This window comes from Oryctolagus cuniculus, chromosome 1 (assembly GCF_964237555.1).
Source record: "Oryctolagus cuniculus chromosome 1, mOryCun1.1, whole genome shotgun sequence".
Classification (NCBI taxonomy): domain Eukaryota; kingdom Metazoa; phylum Chordata; class Mammalia; order Lagomorpha; family Leporidae; genus Oryctolagus; species Oryctolagus cuniculus.
In genome coordinates, this window is record NC_091432.1 from 53,589,383 (window position 1) to 53,610,673 (window position 21,291).

Sequence of the window (21,291 nt, forward strand, 5' to 3'; positions counted from 1 at the left end):
GTGTGACTAATCACATAAAAAGTGTTCAACATCAGTTATAATTAGGGAAATGCAAAACAAAACTACAATGTATTACCCCTTCACATCCTCTTGGATGACTACCATGAAAAAGGTAATAGGAAGCCTTAATGTGGATGTGGAGAAATTAGAATCCTTACATAATGTTGTACGAAATGTAAAAATGGTTTAGCCGTGTTGGGAAGAATTGTGGCAGGCCCTTAAAAAGTTGACCACAGAATTATCATTATGACCCAGCTGTTGTACTTGTAGGTATCCAAGAGTTGAACACAGATGCCAACACAAAAACATGTACACACATGCTTATGGCAGCTTAACTCCTAATATCCCAAAAGTAAAAATAACCAGAACTTCCATCAACTAATAATAAATAAAATGTGGTATATCCAGAGTAGAATATCGTCGATCCATGAAATGGAAGGGAATTCCAATGTGTGCTACAGCCTGGATGAACCTTGAAACATTATGCTACGTGGGAAAAAAAATCAAATGTAAAAAGCCACACAGTGGATGAGTTGCCACGTGTGAAGTGTCCTGAAAAACAAATCCGTGGAAACAGATTAGTGGTGGCCAGGGCAAAGAGGGAAGGGGGTAGTGACTGTTAATGAATATGGGGATTCTTTTTGGGGTGCTGAAAATTGTCTGGGATCCAAAGTTAAACAGTGGTGATAACTGCACTTTTTATGAATATACTAAAAAACCACTGCATTGTACAATGCAGAAGTTGAGTTCATGGTATGTGAATTCTTTATCAACTTTTAAAATAATGAGCACAGACAAGACATACCCACTCGTTGGCAACAGCCCCAGCAATGACTTAGGATAGATGACTTAGTCTTTCAGGACATCATTTCCTCTTTGCCGGTTAGACTCAGCACCATTACCCCCTCAGGCTTGTGGGGAAATCAGTCATGTGTCTGAGCCCAGCATCCCTCATCCTTTGAGCAGTCACAGTCAGACTTGAACCTGAATCTGGCTTCTTGTTCTTTGCATTGCATTCTAGCATTGCCAGAGCCACCAGATGTGTTTCGGGTTCTTCGGTTTGTTTTTGTATTTTAAATACTTCTCTTTCTGAAAGTTGGGAGCAGAAAGAAAGATCTGGTTTGTGGTCTGGAATACTATAGTTAGGCTTTTGGTGTATGAAGAGATGTGCAATTCGGGACATGCTCAAGCTGACTTACCTCAAACGGTAGAGTTAGAAACATACCAGGGGATTCGAATTCGATCCCATCAAGGTGGCATGTACCAATGCCATCTCACTAGTCCCAGTGATCAATTTCTGTTCACAATTGATCATAATGATAGGACTAAGAACCAAAGAGATCACATAAACAAGAATAGTGTCTGCAGATACTAGCTGATAGAATAAAAAAGGGAGAGAATGATCCAACATGGGAAGTGAGATACACAGCAGACCCATAGAATGGCAGATGTCCTAAACAGCACTCTGGCCTCAGAATCAGCCCTTAAGGCATGCGGATCTGGCTGAAATGCCCATGAGAGTATTTCAGGCATGGAAAGCCAAGACACTCTGGGGGTAAAAAAAAACAAAAACAAAAACAAAACAAACAAAAACTAAATGAGAGATCTCTGAGTGAGATCCCAGTGGAAAGAATGGGTCATCAAAGAAGGAGGTACCTTTCTCTGAAGGGAGGAGAGAACTTCCACTTTGACCATGGCCTTGTCTAAAAATGATCAGAGTCAGTGAACTCAGGGGACTTCCATAGCCTTGGCAGCTCATGACAAGAGCCTAGGTTGATTACTGATGCTATAAACAAGAGTGTCAATTTGTTAAGTCAACAACAGGAGTCACTGTGCACTTACTCCTCATGTAGGATCTTTGTCCTTAGTGTGCTGTACATTGAGATTTAATGCTATAACTAGTACTGAAACAGTATTTTTCACTTTATGTTTCTGTGTGGGAGCAAACTGTTGAAATCTTTACTTAATGTATGCTAAACTGATCTTCTGTATATAAAGAGAAACGAAAATGAATCTTGATGTGAATGGAAGGGGAGAGGGAGTGGGAAAGGGGAGGGTTGCGGGTGGGAGGGACGTTATCAGGGGGAAGCCATTGTAATCCATAAGCTGTACTTTGGAAATTTATATTCATTAAATAAAAGTTTAAAAAAAAGACACCACTTGGGATGCCTACAAACCATGTTGGAGGGCCTGGGTTGGTATCTTGATTCTGCTTCTTATTCCAGTTTCCTGCTAATGCAGACCTGAGAGATAGCATGCAATGGCTCACGTAGCTGGGTTCCTGCTACCCATGTGGGAAACCCAAATTGAGGTTTTGGCTCCTGGCTTCCACCTGGCCCATCCCTGACTGTTGTGAGAATTTTAAGAAAGAATAATCAGATGCAAGATCCATCTCTGTTTGCCTGTCTCTGTTTCAAATAAGTAAAAATAAAAAATTTAAAGTGGGTATACACTTAAAAAGTTCTTGAAATACCATATTTAAGTTAAACTTCCAGACACTGTGAAAGCCTAGATGTGTTTAGTTCTGCATTAAAGGAAAGGAAACTAAAGGTTGACTTAAAAAATTCCAAGTCATGGCATTAAGAGTGAAGATGCTGGGGTTTAGATGAGCCTGAGTTCAAATCTGGCTCTTGATATATTCTGTGAGATCACTAACAAGTTTCCTAAGCTACTGAACTTCAGTTTCCCATCTACAAAACAAAGACAATAGGAGACTAAAGTGAGTTCCACAGTGGTTTTAAGAATTAAGTGAGATACAGAATATAGACTTAGCACAGGTCCTAAAATAGTACAAGCAAGATGCCATGGACATTCCTATTATTCCTCCTGTGTGGAGCTAACCAGTGGCTAAGTTTGAATTCAAAGATCTGTGCTTTGCAAAGCTTTCTCTCCCATTTCCCGTTTGTTCTCTCCTCTATACTTATCCAAACCACTCGCTGTTATCAGCTGACAAGCAGATTATGTGTTGAGTTGTGAGTCAGCAGGGAAAAGGACTGAGAACAACCTATCACCATACACATTTAGGGTCGCTCAGACTTGTCAATCACAGCATTTTCTTCATGGATGCGCTCTCTTTCTCTCTCTCTTTCTCTCTCTCTCTCTCTCTCTCTCTCTCACACACACACACACACACACACACACACAGTTCTGCTATTTCTGAGCAGCCTACATTGATATCTTCATGGAAAAAACATGTAGCTTGATCCAGAAATACAGAAATATCTTCCCAAAGTCTCATTTCCTTGGTCTTTCACCAAAAGCCTGAGACACATTCAAAAAACTTGCATCAAATGTCTCTATTGCTTCCATTTCTTCCCATAAACTATTTGGCTCCTGGCCTCATGCCAGCTGCATCTGGTCTCAGTGGAATGTGCTTATCAATCTTACTCCATGGAATGAGGCCAAACAGCCCAGTTCCCTGGTGGCTAGAGAAACTTGTACAAGCTTGTGTCACATCAACAAGTGGGTTGACACAGGATTTCAATTTCTCATTTTTGAGTAATTTCCATCAGACTCAGAACACCTCTAGACGAGCACCTACCTTTACAGGCTCACTTTATTTTTTTTAAAAAGATTTGTTTATTGATTTGAAAGAGTTATAGAGAGGGAAAAGACAGAGAGGGAGAGATCTTGCATCCACCGGTCACTCCCTAGATGGACATAATGGCCAAGGCCTGTCTGTACCAAAGCCAGGAGCTTCTTCCAGGTCTCCCACATGGTTAGCAAAGGCCCAGGCACTTGGGTCATCCTCTGCAGCTTTTCCCATGCTATTAACAGGGAATTGGATTAAAAGTGGAACAGCTGGGACTTGAACCAGTGCCTATATGGGATGCTGGCAGTGTGGATGATGTCTTCACTCACTAAACTACAATTAAATCTGACTTGCTGTATTTTTAAATATTTATTTTACTTATTTGGAAGGCAGAACAACATAAAGAGGAGAGACATAGAAATATCTTCTATCTACTGGTTCACTCCCCAGTTGGCCGCAATGGCCAGGGCTGGGCCAAGCCAAAGCCTAGCACCAGTAACTCCAGCCAGCTCTCATGTGGGTGGCAAGGACCCAAGAACTTAGGACATCTTCTGATGTTTTCCCAGGAGCGTTATCAGGAAGCTGGATCGGAAGTGGGACAGCTTTGACTCGGAATGGTGGCAGCTTAACCCACTGTGCCTGCTCGTCCCCAGAATCACTCTCTCCTTCAATCTCAGTTCCAGTCTCTTTTCTGATCGGTCCATTAGCATCAACTGAGCATTAGTTCTCAACATGATCATTATGAACTACTGACATCACTCCCTACACTAATTACTGATCCAGTGGGGCTCTCTGGCACCACTTGGCAAGGGGGCTTTCCCTGAGGAGATGGCATAGAGCAGGGGGCGGGCTTTGGTGTTGGGCTTTGAATCTAGTTTTCCTCTGAGAGAACTTGAATAAAGTTCAAAGCATTCATTAGATGAATGTGCACTGTGAATCTCCAAAGAAGGATGTATCACCAGGAATATCTCTACTTAATCTGACCATAGGATCCTGTTTTCAACAAGGTTCCAACAATGGATTCAAATTAGAATGTTCCATGGAACTCAGGTTGTAAAATATTGGTCTAACTCAATCCTTTGCTTTTCAAATGTGGCCTTGGACGAAGAAATGCTTAAGATAACTCATTAAGTCAGAGAGTATACTGGGGCTAGAATCCAGGTCTCCTGACTCAAGACCAAGACTAATTGTGGTGGGTCTTGATTGCTTTGGAAACTTGTAGGGGGTAAAAATTAGATGCTATGGGGCTGGCACTGTGGCGTAGCGGGTAAAGCCACCACCTGCAGTGCCAGCATCCCATATGAGTGCTGGCTAGTCCTGGCTGTTCTAGTTCTGATCCAGCTCTCTGCTATGGCCTGTGAAAGCAGTGGAAGATGGCCCAAGTCCTTGGGCCCCTGCACCTGTGTGGGAACCTGGAAGAGGCTCCTGGCTTCGGATTGGTGCAGCTCCAGCTGTTGGGGACATTTGGGGAGTGAACCAGTGGTTGGAAGACCTCTCTACCTCTGCTTCTCTGTAACTCTGCCTTCTGAATAAATAAATAAAATCTTAAAAAAAAAAAAAAGATGGTATGACAAATGCGAAATTTCAACAGCTTGGCTCAACAGAAGTTTATTTTTCATTCATGTTGCACTCCATTGTGCGTGTTCACGGCCAGAGGGCGGCTTGTTTCTCTGTGGCTAAACAGAAACCCAGGTGCTACAATTATGCAGCTCTGCTACTTGCTGGCACTGAGGCAGGTAGAAGAGGAGTCTGGGCACAGCCTCACTTGCTTTGTGAAGGCCATGGCCCTGTGGGAGACAAAATGCAGAACTCAAGATGATAGACTCTGGAGTTTCAATTTCTGGACTGTGGTTGGCTCTCTGTCACTAGCTGTTCTCTCTTACTCAAGTGCTCTGACCCTTCTTTTATTTACCTGTAACATAGGCACAATGTATATCTAACCTTGTAAGAGTTAATTCAGGCCAGCGCCGCAGCTCACTAGGCTAATCCTCCACCTGCGGTGCCGGCACCCTGGGTTCTAGTCCCGGTTGGGGCTCCAGATTCTGTCCCGGTTGCTCAACTTCCAGTCCAGCTCTCTGCTGTGGCCCGGGAGTGCAGTGGAGGATGGCCCAAGTCCTTGGGCCCTGCACCCACATGGGAGACCAGGAGAAGCACCTGGCTCCTGGCTTCGGATCAGCGCGGTGTGCGGGCTGCAGTGACCATTGAGGGGTGAACCAACAGATAAGGAAGACCTTTCTCTCTATTTCTCTTTCTCACTGTCCACTCTACCTGTTAAAAAAAAAAAGTTAATTCAATGAGTTAATGTGTATCAAGCACATAATATGAAAGTCTTTTCTAAATAAAGATAGCAATAATTATTATACTTTTAAAATACAAATAATAGCTTCCACTCACACTCCATTAGCTACTTCTTTTGGGAAGGAGACCTAGGCTGCTATTTCCACCCTAGGGGGGAAGGAAAACTTTGGGTTTTGGGGAAATAACGATCTTTACATGACATTAAAATTTGAATCTGAACTGGTAGGTGATAGAAATTGTTAAGGTTTTGAGTGCAAAGGTGAAATACTAACAATAAACCACTCCAAATATTTCTCTATCTTAAGTATCTTTTCTATAAAATATGAATAGAAATTAAGTTATTTGTATCACTTTAGATTGCAAACATGTAGTTGAGAATATGTGAATTCTGAGTTGTTACAAGGAGTTAAGGAAGTGGGGTGGGTGTTGGCCTAGTGGTGAAGATGCTGGTTTAGATGTGCTCATCCAACTTCAGAGTGCAGTTTCTAGTTTTGACTTCCTGCTAGTGCAGACTCTGGGAGGCAGCACTTGATGACGTTAGTCACTGGGTTCCTGGCACCCATGTGGGAGACCAGGAATGAGATATGTGCTCCTGACTTTGGCTTGGTCCAGCCTTGGCCATTGCAGGCATTTTGAGGAGTGAACCAGCAGATGATGCTGGCTGGCTGACTCACTCACTCTTTTTCTCTGCCTCTGGAATGAGTAGAACAAAATAAACAAGGGGGCAGACGATGTGCTTGCTATAGCAGGTTAAGCTGTTGCTTGGGCCATCTGCATCCCATATCAGCATGCCTAGAATAGAGTCCTGCCTCTGTTTCCAATCCAACTTCCTGCTAATGTGAACCCTGAGGGGCCGCATATGATGATTCAAGTACTTGGGTTCCTGCCACCCATGTGGGAGACACAAAGGGAGTTCCTGGATCCTGGCTTCAGCCTGGCCAACCATATGTTGTATTTGGTACTAAGTAAAGTGAATATGGAGCTAGTGCCAGAACTATTAAGGAAAGAAAATCATAATAGGAAATTAATCATATAAAATTTTTATTGCTAATTAAAAAAAAGATTTTTATTTATTTTGACTAGTAGAGTTACAGACAAAGGTCTTCCTTCCGTTGGTTCACTCCCAAAATGGCCACCATGGCCCGAGCTACACCGATCCGAAGCCAGGAGCCAGGTGCTTCCTTCTAGTCTCCCATGCGGGTGCAGGGGCCCAAGCACTTGGGCCATCCTCCACTGCCCTCCCGGGCCACAGCAGAGAGCTGGACTGGAAGAGGAGCAATCGGGGCTAGAACCCGGCACCCATATGGGATGCCGGCGCCACAGGCAGAGGATTAGCCAAGTGAGCCACGGTGTCGGCCCCATCTAATTTATTATGTTTAAAAACCTTTTTTTGGTGTGTGTTAATTTTTTTTAACTTTTATTTAATGAATGTAGATTTCCAAAGTACAGCTTATGGACTACGGTGGCATCCCCCACCCACCCCCTCCCGATGACTTCCCTCCCACCCGCAACCCTCCCCTTTCCCGCTCTCTCCCCTTCCATTCATATCAAGATTCATTTTCAATTTTCTATATATACAGAAGATCAGTTTAGTATACATTAAGTAAAGATTTCAACAGTTTGCACCCACATAGAAACACAAAGTGAAATATATTGTTTGAGTACTCGTTATAGCATTAAATCTCAATGTACAGCACATTAAGGACAGAGATCCTACATGAGGAGTAAGTGCACAGTGACTCCTGTTGTTGACTTTACAAATTGACACTCCTATTTATGACATCAGTAATCTCCCTATGCTCCAGTCATGAGTTTCCAAGGCTATGGAAACCTTTTGAGTTCTCCGACTCATCTTATTTAGACAAAGTCATAGTCAAAGTGGAGATACTTTAACAATTCTCACTCTACTTTCCCAAAAGGTTGTATATATTTTTCTCACATTTAAATTCTTCTGTTCCAGAAGCAAGAATTACTTGTCTGATCACACATACTCCATTCTCTGCCTAAGCAGGTGTAGGCTAGCATTTCTCTGCCCCTTTTGAAGTTAGGCATGACTTTGCTACTTGCCTTCAGCCTCAGGGATGTCATTTGCAGGCAGGTTGAAGTATCAGTGATGGAGATCATGACCCACGACAGCTTCCCTCCACCTGGGTCTGAGTGTCTGTCAAGAGTGCAGCCCCACAGCCAGCTGGAATTGAACATGCAGCATAGGAAAAACCTCAACTTTTGTTGCGTGAAACCACTAAGATCTGGGGGTATTTGTTGTCATAATCTAAGCAGTTCCAGCTGCTATAAGAAATGGCAGGTTGGAAGAAGATTGATCTTTAGTTTTTTAACGATCATTTGACTGTGGTGGTAGCATAGCCAGGTAGAGGTACAGTCTCTTAACACATATTAAGTGAGAAGGAACTGAATGAGGTTTAGCTGCAGAGGGAACATGGAACAAAGAAATCACTACCTAAGTGTTTTTTAAAAAATATTTATATTTTTGAAGGCAGAGCAGAGAGAGATCTGCTGGTTCATTTCCCAAATGATAGCAATACCAGGTCTGGGTCCAGCTGATGCTTTACCAGACTCCATCCTGGTCTCTCACATGGGTGGCAGGAGCCCAAGAACTTGAGTCATATTCTGCTACCTTCCCAGGCGCACTAGCAGGGAGCTGGGTCAGAAGCGGAGTAGCTGCGGGTGCCGTGGCTCACTAGGCTAATCCTCCACTTTGCGGCACCAGCACACCGGGTTCTAGTCCCGGTCGGGGCGCCGGATTCTGTCCCGGTTGCCCCTCTTCCAGGCCAGCTCTCTGCTATGGCCAGGGAGTGCAGTGGAGGATGGCCCAAGTGCTTGGGCCCTGCACCCCATGGGAGACCAGGAGAAGCACCTGGCTCCTGGCTTCAGATCAGCGCGGTACGCCGGCCACAGTGCGCCAGCCGTGGTGGCCATTGGAGGGTGAACCAACGGCAAAAGGAAGACCTTTCTCTCTGTCTCTCTCTCACTGTCCACTCTGCCTGTCAGAAAAAAAAAAGGCGGAGTAGCTTGTATTCAAACTGGTACTCCGATGTGGGATTGTATTCAAACCGGTACTCCGATATGGGATTGTATTCAAACTGGTACTCCAATATGGGATGCTGGCACAGCAAGCCACAGCTTAATCTGCTCTCCACAGCACCAGGCCCCTAAGCCCTGTTGTTAAACCCTGTCATCTCTTCTGTGCTTCAGTCCACTTCACACAGAGGGGTGACTTAAAGCTGCACTCGGCAATGACAACATCTTCCCAGGGAATGATGGGCCTCACCTTTGAATAGATTTTTTGAAATCTAAGGCTAATTATGTTTAATGTATTAGTACAGTTTGGTTATTGGTTTATTGGAAATTGTCGCTAATTGACCGAATTTCTTCCTATCTTGCAGGCTAAAACCTCTTTAACATGATAATTATTGGTGGGCAATACTCAATTCAATTTATTCTGAAAGGAATCATGTTGTAATATCAGGTGCAGCTTTTTGCAATCAATGGAGATTATTTTTCTCATTGTAATGAGAAATAAATACTAATTTTAGAAGTCACAGTAGAAAGATAAGATCCAGTAGAGTTGTTATTGGTACAGGGAACTGACTTCACTTGGCTAGCTAGTACTGTTTGCTGCATCACAGTAGAATAAGGCCCTAGATCCATTTGTGTAGATAAAGGAACTGATTAAGAGACACACCTAACCTGAGGGAATTAGAGTGGGCCACTGCCTTATAGATACCAGCTGAAGGTCAGAATTCGTCCTGCTGTTTTGGAACAGTTCATGGATAGGTCAAAGGCCTTCACAGAAAATGAACTCAGCTAATACCCACTAATTTTACTATGTACCCACTTAACATTTCCCCAGATCAGTAATGAATGAATATGGGGAGATTGTGGTCTTTTTGATAATAAAAGATTTATTCTACAAAAAAATAACTGGGCTATTAAAGTCAATTAAACAAAAATTTCCCAAGCACCAACTTTGTTTTCTTTTTTAAAGATTGATTTGTTTATTTGAAGGGGAGAGTGACAGAGAGAGATTCTCTATCTACTGGTTCACTCCCCAAATGGCTACAAGTCAGGAGCCCAGAGCTCCATCTGGGTCTTCCATGGGTGTGGGATTCAGGCATTGCAGGAGGCAGCTCAGCTTGTTGTGTTACAGTGCTGCCCTCCCCCCCCCCACCCCGCCCGCCCACCCGTACCCAAGTACTAACTTTCTGCCCTTACTGACAACTAAAGCCCTTACTGCTGTGGATGAAGCTAACTCTTGCAAGTGAGGGACAGAGAGTAGGAATTGATACCATTTTAGTGATGTCCCTGTTTGGTCCCCTGTATACACAAAAGTTTTTAAAATGATGCTTGAGAATTCAACTTGCCATACAGCTTCATTTATATTTTAACTTTTTAACAATATCTCGTTAAATTTCTCCAAGTTTATTTTTTCTCCTAAATTTGCTTTGGTTCTTCTTAGATTTTGCATTTTCGTATACATTTTAGAATCCTAATGTCCATCTCCAACTTATATCATGGATCATATACATCATCCAACTTATATCTTTAAAATGTTAAGTGTCTGGGGCCGGCAACATGGCACAACAGGCATATGTGCGCCAGTTTGAATCCTGGCTGTTCCACTTCCAATGCTGTTCCCTACTAATGGCGAGAAAAGCAGCAAAGATGTCCCAAGTGCTTAAACCCTGCACTCACATGGGAGGTCTGGATGAAGCTCCTGGCTTCAGCCTCACTCAGCCCTGGCCATTGTAGCCACTGGAGGAGAGAACCAATGATTTAAAGACCTGTGTGTGTGTGTGTCTCCTTCTTTCTCTATAAGCACTCCCTTTCAAATAAATGAATAAATCTTAGAAAAAGTTAAGTCCTCCATTCATTTATTTAGGTCTTTTACTTCTCTCAATAACATTTTGTGATTTTCAGTGTAGAGGTCTTGGCATATTTTATGTTAGATGTATTACTAGATGAAGTGGCTTTAAAATTCATGGAAAATAGAATTAAAATATAATTTTAGTGGTGCAAAAATGTTTGAAATTCATATACAGTTCTTTCATGTTGCCAGTTATTTGTGAACTTTTAAAGACTCATTATACTTGTTTTCTTAAAATCGTACTTGTGATAACCTGAAAAATGACCCCCATGGATTCGGAGTCCTCAGCTCCGAACCTGTAAATGTAATCTGATTTAGAGAAAGTGTCTGCAGATGTGGTTATGTTAAGGATCATGCAGCAGGGAAATTGTCCTGAATTATCTGTGTGGGTCCTGCATACCCACACAGTTATTCTCACGAGACAGAAGAACGTGTGTCTCAAGACATGGGAGAGGACCATAGGAAAGGGACAGGAGGTTTGGAGATGCTGGCCTTGAGCAGACACAGGCATTTGGCCAAGAAGCTTGAAGAGGACAGGAACAGATTATCCCCTAGATCCTATGGAAGGAGTTCCCTTGTTGACATACTGATTTTCCCCAAAGAAACTGATTTGCTACTTCTGGCTTCAAGAGTTGTCAGAAAATGAATTTTTTTTCAAGTAACCAAACTTCTGGTTACAACAACAGGCTCAAGAAACTAACACGACTGAAAGTGGTATTTTCTTAACTCAAGTTTTTTTTTTTTCCAAAAAGATTTATTTTTATGTTTTATTTATTTGAAAGGCATGTAAAGCCGTGCCTGCATTGCTGGCATCTTTAATGGGCACCAGTTTGTGTCCAGGCTACTCCACTTTCCATCCATCTTCCTGTTAATAGTCTCGGAAAAGCACTGGAAGTTGGCCCAAGTGCTTGGGTCCCTGCCATCCATGTGGAAGACCCAGAAGAAGCTTCTGGCTTTGTCTTGGACCAGCCCCAGCTGTTGCAGCCATCTGGGGAGTGAACCAGTGAATGGAAGATCTCTTTCTCTGTTTCTCCCTCTCTCTTGCTGTCACTCTTTCAAATAAATACATAAAAAACAAAATGAAACACCCCAAAGAATGACAGAGAGTGAGATCTTTGGTCTGCTGGTTCACCCTCCAATTGGCTGAAACCAGGGGCGTGAAACTGCATCCTGGTCTCTCACAAGGGTAACAAGGGCCCAAATAGTTGGGCCGTTTACCGCTGCTTTCCCTTGTATTAGCAGAGAGCTGCAGCAGAAGCAGATTAGCCAGGACTTTAATTGGTGCTCTGGTGTGGGATTCTGGCATCACAGGTGGTACTTTAACCTGCTGTACCACAATGTCAGTCTTTAAATTCAGATTTTCAGGTGTAATTTATATTCAGTAAAATTCCCTCTTTTTTTCCTTTGTATTTCATTTATTTGTTTGAGAGGTAGAGTTACAGACACAGAGAGAGGGAGAGACAGAGAGAAAGATCTTCCATCCTCTGGTTGACTCCCCAAGTGGCCACAATGGCTGGAGCTGGGCCAATCTGAAGCCAGGAGCTTCTTCCAGGTTCCCACGTGGCTGCAGGGGTCCAAGTGCTTAGGCCATCTTCCATTGCTCTCCCAGGCCATAAGCAGAGAGCTGGATCAGAAGAGGAGCAGCCAGGACACAAATCAGCACTCATATGGGATACGGTGCCGCAGGTGGAGGCTTAGTCTACTGTGCTACAGTGTCAGCCCCCAAATACCTTCTTTTTAGATATACTACGACACTGTCACCACAATAAAGATATAGAACATTTTATCATTGCAGAAAGTTCTCATATGCCCCTTTGACATCAATCTTCACATCCCGCCCTTGGTCCTAGTGGTAACGCATTTGATCTCAACCTCTAGGGTTTAAGTTTTCCAGATACCATGTGTATCTGGAAATTATATGTTCCCATTAGAGTTTGACTACTTTTTGTTGAAGATTGTTGTGCCTATATTTACAAGGGGGAGTGTTATATAGTTTTATTTTGAAAAAAAAATTATTTTGAAGTAACATTTTTAATTTACATTATAGTGAAAGGCTCATTGGCTCCACTAAGTAAAGCAGTCATCAGATAAAAAATGTAAAGACCGTACTCCAGCAGGAAAACAGGCATGGGTTATAAATAATAATCAAAGGAAAAGATGTACAACTGCAGTCATATAAAGCAAACATTGAAATAGACACAATCATTAAAGCTACAGTAGTATATAGTTCCTATCAATTTGTTGAGCAAATGTTAAAGTTTGACAGGGGCTGGTGCTGTGGCGCAGTGGGTTAAGGCCCCATCCTGCAGTGCCGGCATCCCATGTAGGCACTATTTAGAGTCCTAGCTGTTCTACTTCCTATCCAGCTCCCTGCTATGGCCTGGGAAAGCAGTAGAAGATGGCCCAACCCCTTGGGCCCCTGCACCTACATGGGAAACCTGGAAGAAGCTCCTGGCCCCTAGCTTCGGATCATCTCACTCTGTTGCGGTCATTTGGGGAGTAAACCAGCGGAATGGAAGACCTCTCTCTCTCTCTGGCTGTACTTCTCTCTGGCTGTACCTCTCTCTATAACTCTTTCAAATAAATAAAATCTTTAAAAGAAAAACCCAAAGTTTGACAAAACACTGTATCTGAAGCAAAACTGATACACTTAGGCATGTCTATCTTTGTATTTCTTTCTAATTTTAGCACCCACATGTATGGGCGAAAGTGTAATCTTCCTGAGTTTGGCTTATTTCAATTAACATGATATCCTCTGGCTCCAAAAATTTTGTTGCGAATGGTAGAATTTTATCCTTTTTTATAACTAAATAATATTTCATTGCTGTGTGTATGCTGCATTTTCTTTATTCATCTCGTGATGAATACCTTGGTTGATTCCATATTTTGGTTATTCTGAACAGTGCTGTTATATACATGGTGGTGCAAGTAATCTTTTTGATACAATGTGTTCATGCCTTTTGGGTATATACCCAGTAGTGAGATTGCCAGATCATAAGGCCATTCTATTTCTAGTTTATTTTAGAAGAAATCTCCACACTGTTTTCCATGGTGACTGCACTTTATACCTTCCCACCAATAGTATATAAGAGTTCCCCTTTTTCCACATCCTTGCCAGTACTTGTTGTTCTTTCTCTTTTGGATTTTAGCCATTCTTACATGGATGAGAGAATATTGCCTTATGGTTTTGATGTGCATTTCCCTGATGGCTGAAGATATTGACTTTTTTTTTTTAATATATTTGTTGGCTACTTATTTCTTCTTTTTAGAACTGTCCAATTCAGGTCCTTTGCCCATTTCTTAAGTGGATTGGTTACTTTTTGTTGAGTTTTTTGAGTTGCTAATCTCTTCTAGATATAAATCCTTTGTTGGATAAGTGGCTTGCGAATGCTTTTCCCATTCGGTTGGATGTCTCTTCACTCTTGCTGTTCAGGAGCTTCTGAGACTGATACAATCCTATTTGTCTAGTTTTACCTTTGTTGCCTGAACTTTTGGGTTCTTATCCAAGAAGTCATCACCTATACCAGTGCCTTGAAGTGTTCCCCCTATATTTTCTCCTAGCAATTTCATTGTCTCAGGTCTTAAATTTTGGTCTTTGATCCATCTCGAGTTGATTTTTGTATATTGTGAGAGGTAGGAATCTAATTTCATTATTCTACATATAAATGCCCAATTTGCCAGCACCAGTCACTGAAGAGACTGTTCTTTCTCCAATGTTTGTTCTGGGCACTTCTGTCAAAAATCAGTTGACTATATTATGTTGATGAATTTCTAGACTCTATTCTGTTGCACTGATCTATGTGTCAATTTTTATGCTAATACAGTGCAGTTTTAAAAATGATAGCTTCATAGTATGCTTTGGAATCAGGTGTTATGATGCTTCCAGCTTGCCTTTTTTTCCCCTCAGAATCACTTTGGCTATTCTAGGTCTTTGGTGATTCCATAGGAATTTTAGGAATGTTTTTGCAATTCTGTAAAGAATATCATGGGTATTTTGATAGGAATTACATTAAATATGTAGATTGCTTTAGGTGGTATAGCTGTTTTAATGATATTCTTATAATCCATGAACAAAGAACGTCTTTCCCTTTTTGGGGGGGATTTTTGATATTCTTGATGATCAATGTTTTAGTTTTAATTGCAGGGATCTTTAATTTCTTTAATTGAATTTATTCATAAGTATTTGATTTTTGATTCTATTCTGAGTAGAATTTCTTTGATTTCTCTTTCATTGTGTTCACTATTGGTATATTTAAAAAAAAAGTTACTGTTTTTTATAAGTTGATTTTGTAACCTGCAACTTTAAGGAACTGGTTTATCAATTCTAGCAGTTTTTTGGTGATGTTTAGGTTCTGTCATATAAAACGGCATGTCATCTTTAAGCATGGCTATTTGGACTTCCTCCTTCCCAGTTTCTATGTCCTTTATTTATTTCTCCACCCTAATTGTTCCTGTTGTGTTCCAGATCTGAGGAGAAATGCTTTCAGCTTTTACCTGTTCAGTATGAAGTTGACTATTGGTTTGTCATATATAACATTTATACCTTTGAAGTATGTTCGTTCTATACGTAATTTGTGAAAGTTTTTATCGTAAAGCTATGTTGACTCTTATTATGTTTCCTCCACATCTATTGAGATGATCATTTGTTGTTTTTTTTTTTTTTTGTTCATTCTGTTGATATGATTTTTGGATGTTTATTTGTGAATATTGAACTATCTCTGGGACAAATCCTACTTGATCATGATGTATGATGCTTTTGATATAGTGTTGGATTTGGTTTGCTAGTATTTTGTTGACAACTTTTAAATCTACATTAATCAAGGATATTGGTCTGTAGTTTTCTTTTTGTGTGTGTCTTTGTTTGGTTTTAGTATCCAAATGATGCTGGCCTTACAAAGAGTTTGGCAGAATTCCATCCTGTGCAATATTTTGGAATAGTTTGAAAAGTATTGGAGTTATTTCTGTTTAAAAATTTTGAAGAATCAGCTCCTAGACTTTTGTCTGATGGGAGACTTTAAAAGATTTATTTATTTATTTGAAATAAAGTTGCAGAGCTACAGAGAGTGAGTGAGGGGAGAGCATAGAGGGCGAACAACAGGAAATCTTCTATCTGTAATTCATTCCCCAAATGGCCACAAGGACCAGGGCTGGAACAGGCCATAGGTAGGAGTTTGTTCTGGGTCTCCACCATGGGTGGCAGGGGCCCAAGCACTTGGGCTATCTTTCACTACTTTCCCAGGCACATTAGCAGGGAGCTGAATGGGAAGTGGCGCAGCGAATCAGTGCTCATATGGGATACTTAGAGCTACAGGCAGTGTCTTAACCCACTGCACCACAGTGCTGTACCTTGATGGAAGACTTTAAATTACTGCTTCAATCTCACTGTTTGTTATGGATCTGTTTAGATTTTCTGTATCTTCTTTATTTAATCTTAGTGGGTTATATGTATCCAGGAATTTATCCATTTCTTTGAGATTTTCAATTTGTTACAGTGTAGTTGTTCATAGCAGTTTCTTACGATCCTTTGTATTTCACTCATATTGCAAGTCTCCTTTTTCATCTTTAATTTTATTTATTTGAGGGATTTTCCCCCCACTTTTTTACTCTGGCTTAATGTTTGTTATTTTATCTTCTCAAAAACCCAAATTTTTCATTTTTTGGCAATTTTTTAAAGATTTCTTTATTCATTTGAAAGTTAGAGTTAAGGAGAGGCAGAGAGAGAGAGAGAGAGAGAGAGAGAGAGAGAGAGAGAGAGAGAGAGGTCTTCCATCTGCTGGTACACTCCCCAATTGGCCACAACTGCTGAAGCTGTGCTGATCTGAAGCCAGGAGCTTCCCCTGGGTTCTCCATGTGGGTCCAGGAGCCCAAGGACTTGGGCCATCTTCTACTGCTTTCCCAGGCCATAGCAGAGAGCTGGATTGCAAGTGGAGCATCCGGGACTTGAACTGGTGCCCATATGGTATGCCGGCACTGCAGGTGGCAGCTTTACCCACTACACCACAGGGCTGGCCCCTTGAAAATTTTTTTGCCTCCTGTTTGGGTTTGTTTTGCTGTTTTTCTGAGTCCTTGAGATATATCAGTAGATCATTTATTTGAGACCTTTCTTTTTTATGTAAGTAGTTCTATAAATGTCCCTACTGTTTTTGCTATAACTCACAGGTTTTGGCATGTTATGTTTTTTTCACTTTCATTTCTTTCAAGAAAGGCTTTGATTTCCTTTTTTTTTTTTTTTTCAAAAAATTTATTGATTGATTTGTAAATCAGAGTTACACAGAAGGAGAGGGAGGGACGGGGCGGGGAGGTCTTCCATCCACTGGTTCACTCCCCAATTGGCTGCAATGGCCAGAGCTGCGCCAATCTGAAGCCAAGAGTTTCCTCCAGTTCTCCCATGTGGGTGTAGGGGCCCAAGGCCTTGGACCATCTTCTGCTTTCCCAGGTCATAGCAGAGAGTTGGATTGGAAGTGGAGCACCAAGTCTTGAACTGGTGCCCATATGAGATGCTGGCACTGCAGGAGGCGGCTTTTACCGCTATGCCACCATGCTGGTTCCTGATTTCCTTTTTAATTTCTTTGGTGACTCATTGGTCATTCAGTTGCTTGATTAATTTCTATGTATTTGTAAGTGTTCTATTTTTCTTCTCATTGTTGATTTCTAGTTTTATTCCTTTGTGGTTTGAGAAGATGCATGGTATGATTTACTGAGACTTGATTTGTGCCCTAACGTATAGTCTATCCTATAAAATGTTCCATGTACTGATAAGAGGAATGCATATTCTGTTACTGTTTTAGGAAATGTTCTGTAAATGTCCCTTAGGTACAGTAGTTCAATAGTGTGGTTCAGTTCTGATGTATCATTGTTGATTTTCTGTATGGATGATCTGTCCATTGATGACAGTTGTTGAACTGCCCCACTATTATTGTAGTATAGTCTATCTCTCCATTGAAGTCTGATAGTACTTGCTATATATACCTGGTGGTCTTGTGCTGGGTGCATATTTGTTCATGATTCTTATATCTTGTTGCTGAATCAATCTGTTTATCAAGCACCTTCTTACCCTTTCCTGGTAAAATGGCATCACCAGGTAGCATAAGTTCTGTGGTAGGAGCTGGTGGTGGTGTTTCTGTCCTCTCTCTTTGCCATCTTAACATAGTCTCAGCATTGCTCTTTGTCTTGACTGAAAAGTTCTCTGAATCAGTTCCCTGGGAACTCAACCCTTCTGTTTTGTTATTTTCCTGTGGCTGAGGCGAGTGTAGCTTCTCATTGTTCCACTGTCTTGGATCCCCCTGTTAGATAATTTTCTTTGTAATTTTTCTTCTTCTGGTTTTGGTATCAGGAAAATACTAGTTTCCCAATCAGGAAGTATCTCTCCTCATTATATTCTGGATGATTTTTATGTCAGATTGATACTACTTCTTCACAAAATGCTTGATATTATCCATCAGTAATGTCATCAGGGCCTGGAGTTTCCTTTGTTGGAATGTTGTCAACTACATATTTGATTTCTATGAAGATACAGGCTTATTCATGGTGTCTATTTCTCCTTGAACCAGCTTTTGATAGTTCATACTTTTCAGAAATTTATTTTATCTATGTTATCAAGAGGATTGGCATGAACTTCATCATATTTCTCTTATTATCCTGTTATGCCTGTAGGATCTAAATGATGTTCACACCCCGGCCCTGCACATTCCTGTAGTTGGTAATGTGTATCTTCTGTTGTAAAATGTTTTTTTTTTTTTTTGATCAGTCTTGCTAGAGATATTTCAGTTACATTGACATTTTCGACTGGTTGACTTAACAAATTTTTTTTGATAGAGAAGGAGAACACTCACACCCACTGATCCTCTTTACAAGTGCCTGCAACAGCTGGAGCTGGGCTGGAACCAAAGCCAAGAACTGGGAATTCAATCCAGGAACACGATTACTTGATCCATCACCGGTGCTCCCCAGGATCTGCATTACAGGAAGCTGGAGTCAGGAAATGGAGCTGGGAATCAAACCTAGGTACTCCAATGAGGAACGCAGACATCGTGTGTGTGTGTGTGTGTGTGTGTGTGTGTGTGTGTGTGTGTAAGCTCATGTGTGTGCATAATTTATTTATTTATTTGAGAGGCCAAGAGAATGAGAGAGAGGTCTTCCAGCTGCTGGTTCACTCCCCAAATGGCCGTGATGGCCGGAGCTAGGCTGATCCAAAGCCAGGAGCCAGGAGTTTCTTCCAGGTCTCCCACACAGTGGCAGGGGCCCAAGGACTTGGGCCATCCTCTACTGCTTTCCCAGTCCATGGCAGAGGGCTGGATTGGAAGAGGAGCAGGCAGGACTCAAACTCAGTGCCCATATGGGATGCTGGCACTGCAGGTGGCAGCTTTACTGTGCCAAAGCACTGGGCCTGGAATGCAGACACCTTAACTGTTAGGCTGAATACCCACTCCTCAAATAACCAACTTATAATTTCATTATTTTTCTTTATTTTTTCTGTTTTTTAAAAATCCCTTTCTTTTTTAATTTTTTTGTTGTTTATTCAAGAGGCAGAGGAAGATAAGGATAGACAGAGACAGCTGCCAGTCACAGCACTCTCCAAGTGCCTACAACATCCAAGATTGGACCAGGCTAAAGCCATGAGCCAGGAATTCAACCCAGGTGTTTCAGAGAGGCAACTGCTTAAGCGAAGCTGGAATCAGGAGTGGGACCCAGGAATTGAACCGAAGCACACCAACATGGGATGTGGCCATTTTAAGTGCCATCTTACCTGCTAGACCTGTTTTTCTGGTTTCAATTTTATTGATTTATATATTTCTGGAAATCATTCTTTCAGTTTATGTGAAAATCAGATTTTCTTTGTGTGTAACATGCCATCCCTTTGATTGATTGCTTTCATGGTTTCAGCTGAGAAGTGAGCATACGTAAATTTAATTGTTATGGCTGCAGGTGTGATAATATAGTCTCTCTCCCCCACCTAGATTACTTCAAGCTTTTTTTTGTTGACTTTGTTTTTTTGCATGTTGAAGCTATTTGTGTGGACTTGGTTTTCTTTACACCTACCCTATCTTAGTGTTCATAACACTTTTTGATTTTGTGATTTGATTCATTTTACCAGCTTTACAAAAGTTTTAAATACTCTTTTTTTTAAAGATTTATTTATTTGAAAGTCAGAGTTACACAGAGAGAAGGAGAGGCAGAGAGAGAGAGAGAGAGAGAGAGAGAGAGAGAGGTCTTCCATCTGCTGGTTCACTCCCCAATTGTCCGCAACAGCCAGAGCTGTGCCGATCCGAAGCCAGGAGCCAGGAGCTTCCTCTGGTCTCCCACATGGGTGCAGTGGCCCAAGCACTTGGGCCATCCTCCACTGCTTTCCCAGGCCATAGCAGAGAGCTGGATTGGAAGTGGAGCAGCCAGGACTTGAACTGGCGCCCATAAAGGAGGCCGGTGCTTCAGGCCAGGGTGTTAACCCACTGCACCATAGCGCCGGCCCCACTACTCTATCTTTTTAAAAGAGATTTATTTATTTGAGAGTCAATATGAGAGAGAGAGAGAGAGAGAGAGAGAGAGAGAGAGAATGAATGAATCTTCTACCTGCTGATTCACTTTCCAGATGACCACAACAGCCAGGGCAGGGCCAGAGTGAAGCCACGCGCCAAGGGCTTCTTCCAGGTCTTCCAAGTGAGTAGCAGGGGTACAAGCACTCAGGCCATTTTCTGCTGCTTTTCCCAGGACATTAGCAGGGAGCAGGATCAGAAGTGGAGCAGCCAGGTCTTGAACCGGTACCCAAAAGGGATGCCAGAGTTGCAGGTGGCGACTTTACCCACTATGCCACAACATCAGGCCCCAACTACTATCTTTAATAGGGTTTCTATTCCACTCTCTTCCTTTCTGGAATACTGATGACACATATGTTAAACGTTCCGAGTCTCTTCTGTTTTATTTGCCCCCATCCCCTACTCCTGGTTTTACCGTATTTTACTGACCTAGTTTCTAGTTCACTAATCCTTCCTACAGATGTGTCTAATCTTCAGTCTCACTGAGAACTGACCTTTCAAGATGAGTTTCAGTCTTTTGGGAGTGCTTATCTACTCGTGGTCTGCCCTTATTTCTAGGATATAGTTTTCCAGAAAGACTCACTGATGTGATTGGTGGTCCTTATAATCCAGTTCATGGTTTCCAAGTCTTGTGGGACAGCTGACAGTTCCACTGAATTTCTCACCCTTACACCCAGTGTCTTTTGTGTCTTTGCTTCTGTTCACAAATTAGCAAGTACTTTAAAGGGAAATTCTATGCTCAATTATCGGACTCCCTGTGTGGAACTCACTTCTCTTACACCCTGGAAAAGTTGTCTCCTAAAAGATTTTAAAGAAGTGAGTTTTTTAAAGATTTTTTTTAACTTTTATTTAATGAATATAAATTTCCAAAGTACGATTTATGGATTACAATGGCTTCCCCCACATACTGTCCCTCCCACCCACTACCCTCCCCTTTCCCACTCCCTCTCCCCTTCCATTCACATCAAGATTCATTTTCGATTATCTTAATATACAGAAGATCAGCTTAGTATACATTAAGTAAGGATTTCAACAGTTTGCTCTCA